This window comes from Antechinus flavipes, chromosome 2, assembly GCF_016432865.1.
Source record: "Antechinus flavipes isolate AdamAnt ecotype Samford, QLD, Australia chromosome 2, AdamAnt_v2, whole genome shotgun sequence".
Lineage (NCBI taxonomy): Eukaryota > Metazoa > Chordata > Mammalia > Dasyuromorphia > Dasyuridae > Antechinus > Antechinus flavipes.
In genome coordinates, this window is record NC_067399.1 from 22,867,726 (window position 1) to 22,882,601 (window position 14,876).

At 40.9% G+C, this 14,876-nt stretch overlaps 1 protein-coding gene across 3 annotated transcripts in view; it reads right to left on the reverse strand.

The window, feature by feature from the left end:
* Window positions 1–9,826, reverse strand: part of ZNF638 (zinc finger protein 638) — an 86,748-nt gene extending 76,922 nt beyond the window's left edge. For all 3 annotated transcript variants that reach the window (XM_051974309.1, XM_051974308.1, XM_051974310.1), the window contains exon 1: window positions 9,734–9,826. The gene's annotated coding sequence lies outside the window, so the exon portion shown is untranslated. The remainder of the gene's footprint in view (window positions 1–9,733) is intronic.
* Between the last annotated feature and the right edge of the window lie 5,050 nt (window positions 9,827–14,876).

Genomic DNA, 14,876 nt, shown 5'->3' on the forward strand with positions numbered 1-14,876 from the left:
AGAACCAAAAATAATTATTCAGTAATGTTCATTATGAAAATATGTTTAATGGGAACTGGCATTTACAGAGCCCCTTTAAGATTTGTCAGATGCTTCACACATTTAACTCATTTGGTTGTTCCAATAATTCTGTAAGGTGTCCTTATATCCCTTCTTTACAAAAAAGAACTTTGAGTTCAGGACAGCTAAAGTTTCTTGCCCAGGCACACACCTACTAAGTGTCTGAGGCAGTATCTAAACTGTTCTTCTGAAAGATAAGTTCTGCACTCTAGTCACAGTACTACTCTGCTCCAAATTTCTTGATTCTTCCTTTATCCATTGATATTCCAGTGAAAATATATTTCAAGCCCATGATCAAACAGGTCAGACATGCTGGACAATTTCAGATGACAGGAGAAGCCAAGTGGCAACAATGCAAAGCAGCAACAATGCAAAATGCTAAATGATCTTAGAATCAGAAGAAATAGGTCTGCATTCCATTTCAGACACTTACTGCTACCTGTTCAAGACCTCCCATTCCATTATCTCTGTCACATAGTTGTGATTAAAGTGCTTTATAAATCTAAAATCACCTAAGAAATAATAAACCTGAACCCAGCAGCCTTAGAGAGTGATTTCAGAAGTTTTATTAGGAAATAGTCTTACAGGAGCCAGACAAAGCAAAGGCCATCGTAACTTGTTAGGATTCTTCTGTGGGCCAGTAACAAAGACATGAGCTTCCTGCTATCCCATTCCAGCATTGAGGAAGAGATACATTTGAGATCTTCAATTTACCAGGAACCTGAGTTCAGATAGTCAATCAGTAAGATCCAGGAATTATTCCACTCACAAGCTCAATACTCAAGAGGCCCAATTCCCATTTTGCAAGGCAAACTCAAAAAGGATCGCTTTTTATTCATTCTACTTTACTCAAGTAAACTCAGAAATTCAGCAAGAGACCTAGTATCTGCTCAATTCCAGGGATTTTAAACTTTGGGCCAAAATCATTTACTGTATCTAGCAGAATTTTGGAGTTTTTTTTAATATTAGGCCATCCAAAAAAATATGACATACAGTACAAAGCAACTAGTGTGCCCACAAAAACTTTTTAAAAACTTAAAACAGAAACAAGTCTTAGTTGGCAAAGTTTTGTACTGTTTCTCCCACATCTTTTAAGATTAAACTAATCTCCTTATTCCAATACCACCCTAAGTATGTCAGAAGGGAAATCCAAACAGCATTGGCACCTGAACAGCAGTTCCCCAAATATACCTTCAAGTCATTGGTTCTTTTCAGGGTGGTGCAAAGTTTAATGATCAGTAATTATATATAATAGAAAATAACAAAAAGTCTACTTCTAGAAACTTGGTTACATGTATTAAGAGTATGGCTACTATAACAAAGAGCTTGGACTGTAGTGAAGAGGGGATGGGGTTTTAGAACAAGGAAAGAAAGTTTTTGGCATAAAGAGTACAGCAAGCACTAAGTTAGTCTCACATTCTCTTCTCAAAATTTACTAGTCAAAAAAAAAAAAACTACACAAAAGTTCACTATCCCTTACGAAGTGGGGATTCCCAGCAGGAGGTTGCAAAAGCAAACAATCTGGAAGAGTATTCTCAAAAACTACCAATATGACAGCAAGGAATATACAGTATGGAAAGGGTTCTTAAGTAGCTATCAATGGGTGTCCCCTTGGGGTCCCCAAAGGGGCCCATGAATTTTAAAGACATAGTAAAAATTGTATTTAATAAACCAACAATAATAGTTAACTTAGCAATATATCCTATCTGCATTTAAAAACATTATTTTAGAGTGCAAAGGCTTTACCAAGAATGACAAAGGAGTTCAAATACACCAAAAAATGTTAATCCCTATTATGTCTACTCTAATTCAACTTTCCTTTGTATAATGTTAAATTTAAAACACAAAAGTGTCTTCTGTTTTTTCCAAACCTGTTCAAAGAGATTCACATTAAATGAGTCAGTCAAGCCATTATCAGTGCATTATATGCCAGAATAACTAAAACTTTGAAATAAACTATATAATTAGAACATTCCTTGTATAAGGCTAAATCAAGACAACAGTAGTAAAGATGTCAATATGCTGCATATTGATATTCTCAAACTTCCAATAGGTTACACTTTATGAAAACAAAAAGATTTATCACCTAGAAAAATAAGCAAGTTGTCAAAAGGATCCAGAAAAAACAAAACGATAAAAGGCAGCCTTGCCAAGTTTCAAAATATCTTCCAATTATGAATTATCCAGATTAATTCATGATCGCAAATATTTATATAAAACTTTAAAATTCTGAAGTGATTTACACATCATCAAAACTATCCCCCATCAAGATGGACAATGTAAATATCACTCCTACTTTGCAATTGAGAAAATCACAATTCAAGAGAGATTTTTAAGAGATTCATTTATGTCACAGAGCAAAAGGCAGCACAGAACCCCCAAATTCTATATGCACAATTTAGTACTGTATCTACTGTGCTGCCTCGCTGGCTCATTGAAAAATGGAGGAAAACACAGATTAGAACAAAGCAGAAAACTCTAGAAGAGAAGAAAATCAAGATTCATTCATTAAAGCAATGGAAAAATTAGGTAGCAGCATAAAAAAGTCTATGTTGAGCACAGAAATGCAAAGGGATCTGGAAAATATCATTCAGTCCAAATGCCTTTCCTGCTTTTACAATGAGGTCCAAAGAGGGGAAGTTATTTTCCCCAAAATATAGAATGAGGAAGTTGCATCACTAGGATTAGAACTCAGGTTCTGAGCACACACCGAACAATTGTAAATTATCGTTAAACATCCAACTCGACCTTTATTAAACCAAAAATGTTACGCTACAGAAAATAATATATCCAAAATAAACATGTTAGGAAATCTTTATGGTAAACTTATCAATTAAAAAAATAATCTGATATTAGAAGCTATTAGAAGTAATTAATCCCTATTATTCCCAACTCAAAACAAATATTAACAAGGAAATTAGCCATTAGTCACTTGAAAAACTGTCCAAACTCAAGAAACAAATTAAAACCTCAATTTTGTAAAAATAGCAAATATATGCATATATATGTATACGTTCAATATTGGGATGGATAATTAACATCCATTTTATAGATCAGGAAACAAACTCAGAAGTAAAAGGACTCACCTGTAATCAAGTAACTATGAAATATCAGAGGCAATATTTGGAATGTAATTTTCTTCCAACTTTGATCTTACTGGTGTTACATATAAAACTTTTGATCTAATATAATTATCAATTACAAAATATTTAAAGCCTTGTGTGTCAGAATGACCCTGACCCTTCAAAACTTTCACATTTAATGTTATGAAAAAGAACATAAAAGACAGAGGTGCTTTACTTGAAACAGTGAAAAACTACAAACAATCTACATGTTCATAATATCTACAATCTTCAATTAGGATTCCCTCTAACGTTTGTTACTGTCAGTCCTTATGACAGCTAGATAGTCAATTAATATGCCATAATATCCAAAATTAAGTTGGGAAAATTTCCACATGAAATTTCAGGTAACCCTTCTTATTAGGGATGTTGAGATATAATTCATCACCCGTAGTATACTGAATACTATAATATGGCTTACTTAAATGAAATATCTTTAAAAGAAGAAAAAAGGAGCTCTTTGCAGTTATCAAGACTAGTGTAATACAACGTAGGATTATTGAAAGATACTAAAATGCTGAGCTCTTGTTCTGCTCTATTATTTCCCAAGCCTGGAGGGAAGGAAGAGGTTCCCATGGAGCAGGGCTCCATCCTGGGCCTTCTCTTCTGCCTCTATACTATTTTATTTGTGATGATAATGAGCCAATCATCTCTGTGCTGATATTCATAGATCGATTATAGCCTGATGCTGTCACCACTCTGATATTGGCTTTGATCATCTTACACCTGAACTACTGCAATAGTCAGCTGGTGAGTCTGCCTGGCTCAAATCTCTTCCTTCCTCAATCCAACCTCCAAAGGTGTCAAATTAATCTTCCTTAAACATAAATCACAAGTATGTCAGTAAACTCCAATAGCTCCCTATCATCTCCAGGACAAAACATAAAATCATCTGTTTAGAATTCAAATCTGGTTCCTTCCTATCTTCCAATCTTCCTGCATCTCCCTACAATCCCCTCTTTAGGAGTACTCTGTGGTTCAGTAACATTGGCCTCCATCCCTCCAACAGCACACTCTATTTCCCAAATCCCAAATGCATGGAATTCTCTCCCTTCCTCTCTGCCTCTTGGCTTCAAGTCCCAACTAAAACCCCACTTTCTAGAAGCCTTTCCTCATCCCCTTAGTGTTTAGTGCCTTTTCTGGTGATCATCTCCAATTCATCCTTTTCCTCCTGTTGGGATTTAATTGTTTACAAGCTGTCCCACTATTAGGTTGCAAGCTCCCTGAGAACAGAACCTGACTTGTTATGTCTCTCCAGAGCTTTACGTAGTGCCAGGCATAGAAAGGACATTGACCCTGGGATCTTTGCCTCAGTAGAATGCTCATGACATAGGGGGTAGAACAGGATGTGATGAGGGAGGGAGAAGCAGCTATTTATGTACTGATAGGGAAAACAGGCAGTTAATGGTAATGGAAAAGGGTTTAAAAAAAAAATCAGAAAGACCAGAGTCAAGCATCAAAGCAAAACGAGCATTGTGAATTTAGTTCTACACTTAAGGGGATCTTTAGAAGTGACAAACAATATCTTAGACTCATGGATCGTACATGTGGGTCTGTTCTTGGCCTCCCCCCCACTCTTTGATTCCTTCCCTTTTTGTGAGAATCAAACTGCTGAGATCTACGGTATACTTCAATTGATAAAGCACTTTTCACATCTATGTCAGCTGGATGTAGCAGAGAGCTGGGTTCAAATTCTTTTCTCTGACACTGGGAGAGACAAAAAGCAAATCACATAATATCTGTGAGACTGGGCTTTCTCACCTGAAAATGGGACTTCTATAATTATTGGCACTGCTGCCTCACAGGACCAACTGAAGTCCTTCAGCACTCCCTTAGCTGCCACTAATGCCCCAAGGCTCCATTCTCTGAAAGCCAATAGTGGATGGGCAACACACAAAGCCAGGATCAATGTGTTCCGACCTCACGTAAGTCACTTGACTTCTTTCAGCCTCACAATCCTCTTCTGTAAAATGGGAATAACGCGTACCCTACTCATTTTAGAAGTCCCTGACAGCACTGCCAACATAAATGCATGAGGCAGTCTTCACTTGATTCTCACTACCTTGTATACTAAATGGAACAACTACTATTATCCCCTTTTTACAGCTGAGAAAATGAGGTGCAAGGAAACTAGAGGACTTGCCCATGATTCTCAAAGAGAAAACACTGCTCATTTTTCTTTGAGATCCCTTTCAGTCTGGAGGTCTCTCAACTGCTATCTCATATGCTTATATGCTATTATATTCTGAGAAAAAGATATTAAAATGATAGATTAATGAGTTATGTTTATTTCCCAGCAAAATCTCATCTTCATTACTACCTATTATTTTAAATGGATTCACTATTTCTTACTTAGTTACTCAAATTTATAACATTAACTGTCTCCTATTCAGAGTACTAGGCCAGGAAAGCATGAAAATGCCAAGATGACCCACAACTAACATTCCAGTAGGAGAATATGATAAGGAAATAGCTGAATTAAAAAATAATAATAATATAATCCAATTTTATTTAACAAACATTTATTAATCACATATCAAGGGCAAGACTGAAAACAAAGGACTTCAAGGGAAGAATGACTTGAAGAACCAAACTCCATGAATTGATGCAGCATATTTATCCACAAGTCAAAAAAAATAAATATTAGGATGAAATGTTTACTTCCAAGTGAAGTGGCGTCTGAGTACCCCTGGTCCATCTAGCATGCAGGATATGCTGGAGACACAAGAGGTACAAAAACTATTGTATGCCAAACCTAGGCAAGTTCTAGAGAAAAATGGTTACTATTGAGAAGGAATCAAAGAAAACTTCATGAAACAAAACATCACGTGAGCTGGATTTTGAAGATGAGGAGCCAGATTTCTATGGGCAAGGATAGCTAAGGAGAGAACCTCTGACAGACACTAGAATGAAGAAGGCAAAAATGGATGACTGGACATAAACCAGGCATCTCCACTATGTCCAGGCTGACATGGCTTGGGTGGAGCACCCACCAAAGGAGCATGCTCAGAGGGGAGGGATGCAATCCAGCCAAGAGTTTATAGAATGTAGACCTGGAAGAACCTGCAAAGAGAGGATCATGATGGACCTTAGAACTAACTAGCACAATCTTCAGGCTGTACTGATGAACAAAGAAGACAGCCAGGTGAGTAAACACACTCCCACCCACCCCAACCTTCCACTTAACTCTCAATCCAACATACTTTCCATTCAATGGCAGTGCCTCCCAGACCCCTCTTTATCTGCTCAGAATTACACATAGGTGATAGCTATCAGAGCTGAGATTCAAATTTACTATCTTTTGATGGCTCTTTAAGAATTAGATTCTGATAAGGGCCCATAAGCATTAGCAGAGCAGGAATGATAACAAGGAAAGAAGAGATCGCTAACAGGTATAAAAAAAAAAAATCAGGAATTGACATGGATAAGAGAAATGAGAAAACCACCAAAGGTAATAAATTGCATTTATTTGTAAGGCTCTTTATAAATACGATTTTGTATGATCTTAACAGTCCTGTGAGATAGGTGATACGATTACTTCCATTTAGCAGATGAAGAAACTGAGATAGTGTGTGTGAAGTAGCTTGCCCAGGGTCACAAATCACTAAGTCTAAGGTAGAATTTGAAATGAGTCTTCTTGACTCCAGGGTGTACACCCTGCCCACCTGGCTGCTTTTGGTCTATTAAGCCCTGGTAAAAACATTACGTGACAGGGATGAATGATAAAGATAGCTAAGTAGCACAGTGGCTAGAATGTCCGGCCTGGAGTTGGAAAGACCTGAATTCATAAATGGCCTTAGACACTTTACTAGAGTTGTGACTCTGGGTCACTCACTTAACCTGTCTGCCTCAGTTTCTTCAACTATATAATGGGAGGAAAAAAGCCAACCTCCTTGGTTGTTGTAAAGATAAAATGAGCTATCTGCAAAATGCTTGGCATGAAGCAGGCACTTAATAAACACATTTGTTTCCTTCCTTCTTAGCAGGAGGAAAAGTGTAAAAAGCAATCCCAATAGACTTTGGACAGAAAATGTCATCTGCATCCAGAAAATGAACTAAGGAGACTGAATGTAAATTAACACATGCTAAGTTCACTTTTTTCCATTTTTTTATCTCTTACATGGTTTTTCTCTTTTGCTCTGATTTTTCTCTCCCAACATGATTCATAAAGCAATGTGTATTAAAAATAAATAAATTTACTAGGAAAAAAAAGGAGGAAAAGTCAAGAGAGTTGGTAAAGCTTGAAACAATCATCTGCTTGAGATATATTGGGTTTGGGGAGTCACTGGAAGATGTGTTAGATGGTAAACTTGTAATGGGGTGGGGGAAGGAGGGAGGGAGAATAGCAGACATGAGAGGCCTGAAACTCAGGGACAAAGTTGGGGTTGCAAATACAGATTTGGGAGCAATAGGCATAAAGCAGATTTACTCCATGGGAGAATGGTGAAAGATTGGCAAGAGAAAGAAGAGGATAAAGAACCATGCTGATGTTTAGTGGTTGGAGAGAGAAGCATGAGAGAAAACAGATTCTAAGGAACAAAGAGAAAGAACTACCCTAACTTTGCTGAGGCGTCACACTAGTACTCATCAAATTCTGTGGGACAAATGAGTTAAGTACCAACAAATGGTAGAGGAGAGGCTGACAGGTCATTCTAATCTAGGGAGAGGGAAGAAGAGAGCCTGAACTGGAGAGTGTAAGAGAAGGAAGTAGGGCTGGAAAATAAGCCTGGAGTTAGTCTTCGACCATGGGGACACAGAAAAGGAGGAATAAATCAGGAATAAGGAAATCACCTGAGTAACCCCAAAGAAGAAGGCAACCTTGAGAGCCACTGTGATCTGAGCCTGCATTCAGCCTCCAATACTCATCCACTGTTTTCAGGGGCTTCTCAGCCTCAAGTGACCTCGTCTGCAAAATGAGGTGGGATTCCTTGACTCCTAAAGAAGCCACTCCAGTTCTCCATCTAGGAGCCTATAAAAAGCCAAGTATGCAATGTAGAACATCTTGACCAAAAAGGTGTCATGGAGGAAAAAGAGGAATAGATGGCTGATTGGAACAGAAGAGCTGACATCTACAGGACTGGAGAGTTTTATTTTAAAAGGAGATAACAAAGAGGTGATCAAAATTAGATTACAGATTTAAATATCTAGCTTATAACTCAGCCTCTGGCACTGAGCCATCACCAAATCTTTTATGAAGTGCAAAGTGCCATGGCACATAAAAGCAGCTGGCTGACTCCAGGTAATCACCCAGACTTAGTTCAGATTTCATCTTAGATACCTACTTGCCTCAATTTTCTCAAGTGGAAACCGCTAAGGGCACAATGAAGAGAAAATTCGAGATATTTACAAAATGCTAATGGCGTGCCTGCTTGCTTAATAAAGGCTCTACTCCTACCTTCCAAGGCAGGAGGTCAGGTCATCTGTGTGACCTTGGACAAGAAACCTGGCCGCAAGCAGTTTCTGGACCAGTCGTGGCCCAGTGGTGAGGGCCATTAAGAATGTGAGCCTCCTAGGGGGCTTCAGTTAGAGAGAGCATCTGAAGGGATAAAGACTGGAGCTTTTCTATCATTATGTAACCACCACAAATTCAGATCACACCCTGGAGTTCCCAAGAGAAAAATTCTTTAAACCAACAATGAAATGAAAAGTGATGACACTGTTTGGAAGAGACTCATCCTCCAATGATGTTAAAACCAAACCATCTGCGGCCGCCTCCCCTAGAAGTCCAGGCCTCGACCAGAGCGAAGCCTGAGAGCCCGAAGATCCCCGACGGCTCCGCCTTGACCCACCCTCCCCCCTCGTGCCTGCTTCTCCCCGGGACTCCCCGCCGCTCCCTCCTCCCCGTTCCGACCCCACTCCCGATGACAGCCCCAGGCGCACGCCCCTGAGAGGTTTCTCTCACCCGGGTCCTCCAGGACAAGAACACCCCCCCCTCCCCCTTCGGATACGTCTTCTTGGGTCTGAGGTGGGGGCGGGAGTGATTAGCCGCACGCCAGGAGCTCAGGAGGAACCTCGAGGAAGGGACCCCCTGAGCACCGTGGGCTGCTCGCCACCACTGAAGCGAGACCCGTTAGTTTCTCTAACCCGACCTCGGCCTAGCCCCCGGATCACCTCCGCCGCCAGGCACCCGTCCCCCTCCGTCAGACACCCCCCTAGGGCAGAAAGCAGTGGGGGAGGGGCGCGGGTACGCGCACGTTCACCCGGGCCCGGCTCGGCGCCTCCTGCGCAAGCGCAGAGCCCACAGGCCGCGCTCCAGCCACGGACCCTGGGGAGGGGGCCCGGACATGAGGGGGAGGGGCGCTCGCGCAGCTCGGGGGTGGCCACGGCGGCGGGAGGGGACCCCGCCGGCCTCCCTCAGGGCGTCCGCCCCCCCGCGCCGCCGCCATCTTAGGCGCCGGCCTCCGCCACCGCCGCCGCTGCGACAACGCACACAATAGCCGGCCCCACAACCAACCTGTCGGCAAACGGCCCAGGGCCCTTAGCCACGGCCGGACTCGGCCCATGCCAGCGCCGCCTCCCGCCCTCGCCCGGCCCCGTGGACTTCGTCCTACCTAGGCCAAGCAGACCGACGGCCCCGGCCCGCTCACCCCCACAGCCTCTTCAACTCCCTTCGCTGGGAGCCCCCGCCGCAGCTACCGCTCCCGCGGCCGTCTCGCCGCGCATGCGCGCCTATCCGCGCTGTCGCTGCGCTGCCCTACCCCCCTCGGCTTTCCAGCCGCGGGAGCGCTTGCGCACTGCCCCAATGCGCCAATGAGAAGCGGGCCCCAGGGAGGCGGAGACAAGACGGCGTTCTGAGGCTCCAAGAGCCCGGGTCGGGCCGATCCCGGGAGGCGGCCGGAGCGCGCATGCGTGCTGCCCCGCGCCGTCCCCTCCCGGCTCGGCACTGTCTTTCTCACAGCTCCCCGAGACTTGCACCTGCTAGTCCCGGGGAGTTCGGGATCCGCACGGGCTCGCACGATGCACGCGAGCTCAGCCCACTTGGGCTGCGGAGGCTCTGCCCGGAGCGGCCGTGTCCCCCCGACGTCGAGTTCTGGGCCTTGCCTCCCTCTCCCCAGCGCCGGCCAGCAGCGGTCCCGTCTCATCTACGCACCTTTGCCCTGCCTATGCCCGCCTCAAGGCTCTCTCGCTCCACCTGCCAGCTGGCCTTCGAATCTGCAGAACGGACAGTGGTTTCACTGAAATGAGTTCATTCCCTACTTGTTCTTCTGTGTAACCTGAAAGGAGGAAAGAGCTGCTAGGGGGTATAGGGGCCCAGACTCGTACCCGGAACGAGGGAGGGCGAGGCCCTCCTGCAGTCTCCCGGGGAGCTGTCTGATCAATCTCTGCCCGCGGGCACACCTGTCCTAGGGGGTCCCTCTAAACCCTGCGTCTAGATTGATCCATTATCTCATTTACGGAATAAACAGTCTGCAGCAGTATAATGAAAAGTAACTTTTTCTGTTGGAATCCTGCTAACTAATTAGAGTTGATCTAATCTTAGAAGAAGATTTTGGGCAGAACCTGAAACAAGGTACTAAGTAGAACTAATTAAGACAAGGCTTGTGTTCCCACCTTTACTCATTGGAGTCCACAAGTATGCCAGCTTCACAAAGTAAACTTTCTAACTTCAAGGGAGTTCACACCTCCCTTAAAGCTCTTTGGGCCAGAGAGTACTATGGGAGAAAACCCATAATCCCATTCTCTCAGAAGATTCACATATAAGGCGAGACAGCCATTCCAGAATAAATTTTTTCCACTTGGCTGGCTGGTGGCAGACGAAGAGCTTTCAGAGGATAAAGCTACGAGTGAGAGTTCAGTGGACAACCAGATTCATCTTCATCTCACACCACTGTGAAAGCAGAGGCAGAGGATAACTTGGATTTGGAGATATTCGGAGGGCCCTAAGCTAAACCGGCTGTGTTTTGAGAAGAACAAGAACTCGAACATTTGAACTCTGCTCGAATTAACTTTAATCGGCCTTTAAAAAGCTCTTCGCTCACCAGGGATTCTTCTAACCTGTAACAAACCTGGAATTTTCTTTATTCTATTTCCTCAATCAATCAACAAGCATCTTTTTTTTTTTTTTCCCCCTCTGCGTACCAGGCACTAGGAATGAAGAAGGAAAGAATGGGACTCTCCCAGAAAGCACTAAGAGGGGATGGAGGGTACCTGGAAGTGGCTCCAGGAGAGGGGAGGGAGCACTCCTCCCTAGGAAGGAAGGTTCTAAAGCCATGAAAAGAATCTCAGACCTAATTAATGCTGAAAAAAGACTACTCTGAAGGACTTGAAAAATGCTATCCATAACCAGAGAAAGAATTGCTTGTGTCTATATACAGAGTGAAGCATACTTTTTAAATTTTATTTTTCTTAAGGTTGTTTTTCTTGGGAGGGGGAAGATCTATATATTTTTTTAACATGACATTTATGGAAATGTTTTGTATTCACATGTACCTTCTCATGGTGGGGAGGGGGTGAAAGGAAGAAAAAATCTGGTACTCAAAGTTTTAAAAACAAATATAAAACATTTTTTACATGTAACTGGAAAATAAAATATATAAAAATTAAAAAGCTGAATGGAGATAAAATAAATAAATGACAAGGGAATATTAATAGGGGAACCAATATAATTTGCTAAGGAGAAAAAGTGATGGGGCCAGACACAATTCCGGAATATCACTTGGACGTTTGTGTAGAGAGTGGACTGAAAAGGGAAGAGACAAGAGGCTCAGGGACCCATTAGGAGGCGACTGGGAGGCTGATGATGGTGCAGCTCTGCCTCCTTTAAATCCAATTCACTAGAAAGTCAAGACCTCACTTTCTGCTTGTCACTGGGCCTCTGAGAACTAAGGATGAGGTAGAGAAGCCTGGAAGTTGCCTAAACTTTCTAGTTTCCTTCTGAAACAACCTGAATCCAAACCTCTGAACAGATTTTGGAGCAATAGAAGCTACAAAGAGACAGAATAAAACATGTTTTTTTCAGAGGGAAACTAGTCTCCCTTGGGTGAAAAGGGAGCAAAGCCCAGCACAGATGGCATCAAGGCAAACCTGTGTGAGGGGCTTAGCCACAGCACAGACCAGCAAGCAACACCTCTCAGTCCTAGGGCAACTGGAAAATACCATAGCAGACCAGTGGTAGAGCCGCCATCCCAATGCAGAAGTCAAATTGCCAGCCCTGGAAACCAGAAAACAAAAGGCAAGACTAAATCTGGCTCCCTTGGCTCAGAAAGCAAATCACGAAGCATTTGAAGCCCCAGCATTCAAAGCCAAAGAAACCTCAAAGGAAGATATGAATTGCTCTCAAGCCCAAAGAGCCTTCTTAGAAAAGCTCAGGTTTTAAAAGTCAAATAAAAGGGGTTAAAGAAAAATTGGGGAAAGGAATGGAAAATCTGCAAGAGAGAGTCAACAAGCTTAGATTTTCTAAGGCCAAAAAGTTGACTGAAGGAAACAACATCTTTAAAAATAGAATTAGCTAAATGGAAGACAGGTACAAAAGGTAACTGAAGAAAATCACCATTAAAAACTAGAATTAGGCAAATGAAAGCTAATGACTGTGACATTGAAAACTAAACTAAAAAAAAGTTTTAATGTTTTGACTAAAAAGTCAAACTAAAAAGGATGAAAAAATAGAAAAAATGTAAAATACCTCATTGGGGGGGAAAAAAAAAAGACCTGGAAAATAGGTCCAGGAGAGATAAGATAAGAATTATTGGACTACCAGAAAGCCATTATCAAAAAAAGAGAGAAGGCTGGATAACATTTTTTCAAAAAATCAAAGAAAAGTGCTCCTAGAATCAGAGGACAAAATAGCCATTGTATGAATCCACTGATCATCCCAGAATGGGAAAAACTCGAAAAAATATTGTAGCTAAATTCCAGAATTATAAGGCTAAGATGAAAATACTGCAAGCTGACCAAAAGAAAAATTCAAATATAGAAAGTCCACAATGAAGATCACCCAGGACTTAGCAGCTCCTATATTAAAGGCTTGGAATCCAAGCAAACAAACTTGGACTACAATCAAGAAGGACACCAATGAAATAGATGATTTTCAATCATTTCTGATTAAAAAACAAGAACTAAACAAAATTCAGTCTTCAAATAGAAGACTCAAGAGAGCATAAAAAAAGCAAACAGGAAAGAAAAAAATACTGTTACAGGTTAAACTGGGAAGATGATGGTACTTGTAACTCTTGAGAACATTTATTAGAGCAGTTAGAAGAGGTATATATGCAGAGAGAGGGTGGATATAAATTGACTGGACTGATGATGACATTAGAAAAAAGGCATTATGGGATGAAAAAAGAATTATACTGGGAAAAGAGAAAAGGGGAGATAAAATGGAGTAAATGAGATCATCATGAAGAGACACAAAAGACCTATTATAGTAGAGGAAAAGAAGGGAAGGAGGATGAGCATTGTCTAAAACTTAATCTCATCAGATTTGGCATAAAAATGGAATAACATACATATTTATGAACCTAATAACTAATAAAATAAATACCTAAATTTATCTCAATCTATAAAGAAGAGGAGAAATGGAAATGAAAAGGAAAGGGTTTGAAAGGGAGGGCAAAAACAATACAGAAAAAGGCTGAGAGAAAGGAGGGAGTTGGTCAGTAACAAAACACTAGTAAGGAGGGACAGAGTACAAAGAGAAAAAAGTATATAGAGGAGAGAAAATAGGATGGAGAAAGATACACAGCTGATGATCATAACTTAATATGAATGGGATGAGTTCTCCCATAAAACCTAAGTGGATAACAGAGTAGATTAAAAAGCAGAATCCTACAATATGTTCTTTTACAAGAAACACATCTGAAGCAGATAGATACACAGAGTAAAAGTTAAAAAGAGCAGAATATGAAGTAAAAAAAAAAAAAAAAAAAAAAAAAAAAAGGCAGGGATAGCAATCCCGATCTCAAACCAAAAGGACAAAGATATAATTTAAAAAGACAAGGAAGAAAACTACATCTCACTAAAAGGTACCCTTGACAATGAAATAATATCAATATTAAACATATATTACTAAGTGGTACAGCATCCAAATTCTTACAAAAGAAGCTTAGTTATGGGAAGAAATAGACAACAAAACTTTAATTTCCTCCTCTCAGAATTAGATAAATCTAACCACAAAATTTAAAAAGTTGAGGAGGTGAATAGAATCTTAGAAAATTTAGATATGATAGATCTCTAGAGAAAACTGAATGGGGAAAAAAAGGAATATATCTTTTCTCAGCAACACATGGCACTTACACAAAAACTGACCATTTATGGCATAAAAACCTCAAAATCAAATGTAGAAAGGCAGAAATAGAAAATGCATCTTTTTCAGATCATAGTGCAATAAAAATTACATGTAATAAAAGACCAGAGGAAAAGAGGCCAAAAATTACTTGGAAACTAAATAATCTAATTCTAAAGAATAAGTGCATGAAGGATGCTTACTTGAATAAAATAGAGAAAGAGGAGATCAATGAATTGGGCATGCAACTAAAAAAGCTAGGGGGAAAAAACAATTTTAACCAATTAAATACCAAATTTGAAACTCTGAAAATAAAAGGAAAGATTAATAAAATGGAAAGTAAGAAATCTACTGAACTAATAAAACTAAAAATTGGTTTTATGAAAAAAAAAAGCAAAATAGATAAACCTTTTGGTTAATTTGATTAGAAAAAAGTCAAGGAGAAAACCAAATGGTTAATATCAAAAGTGAAA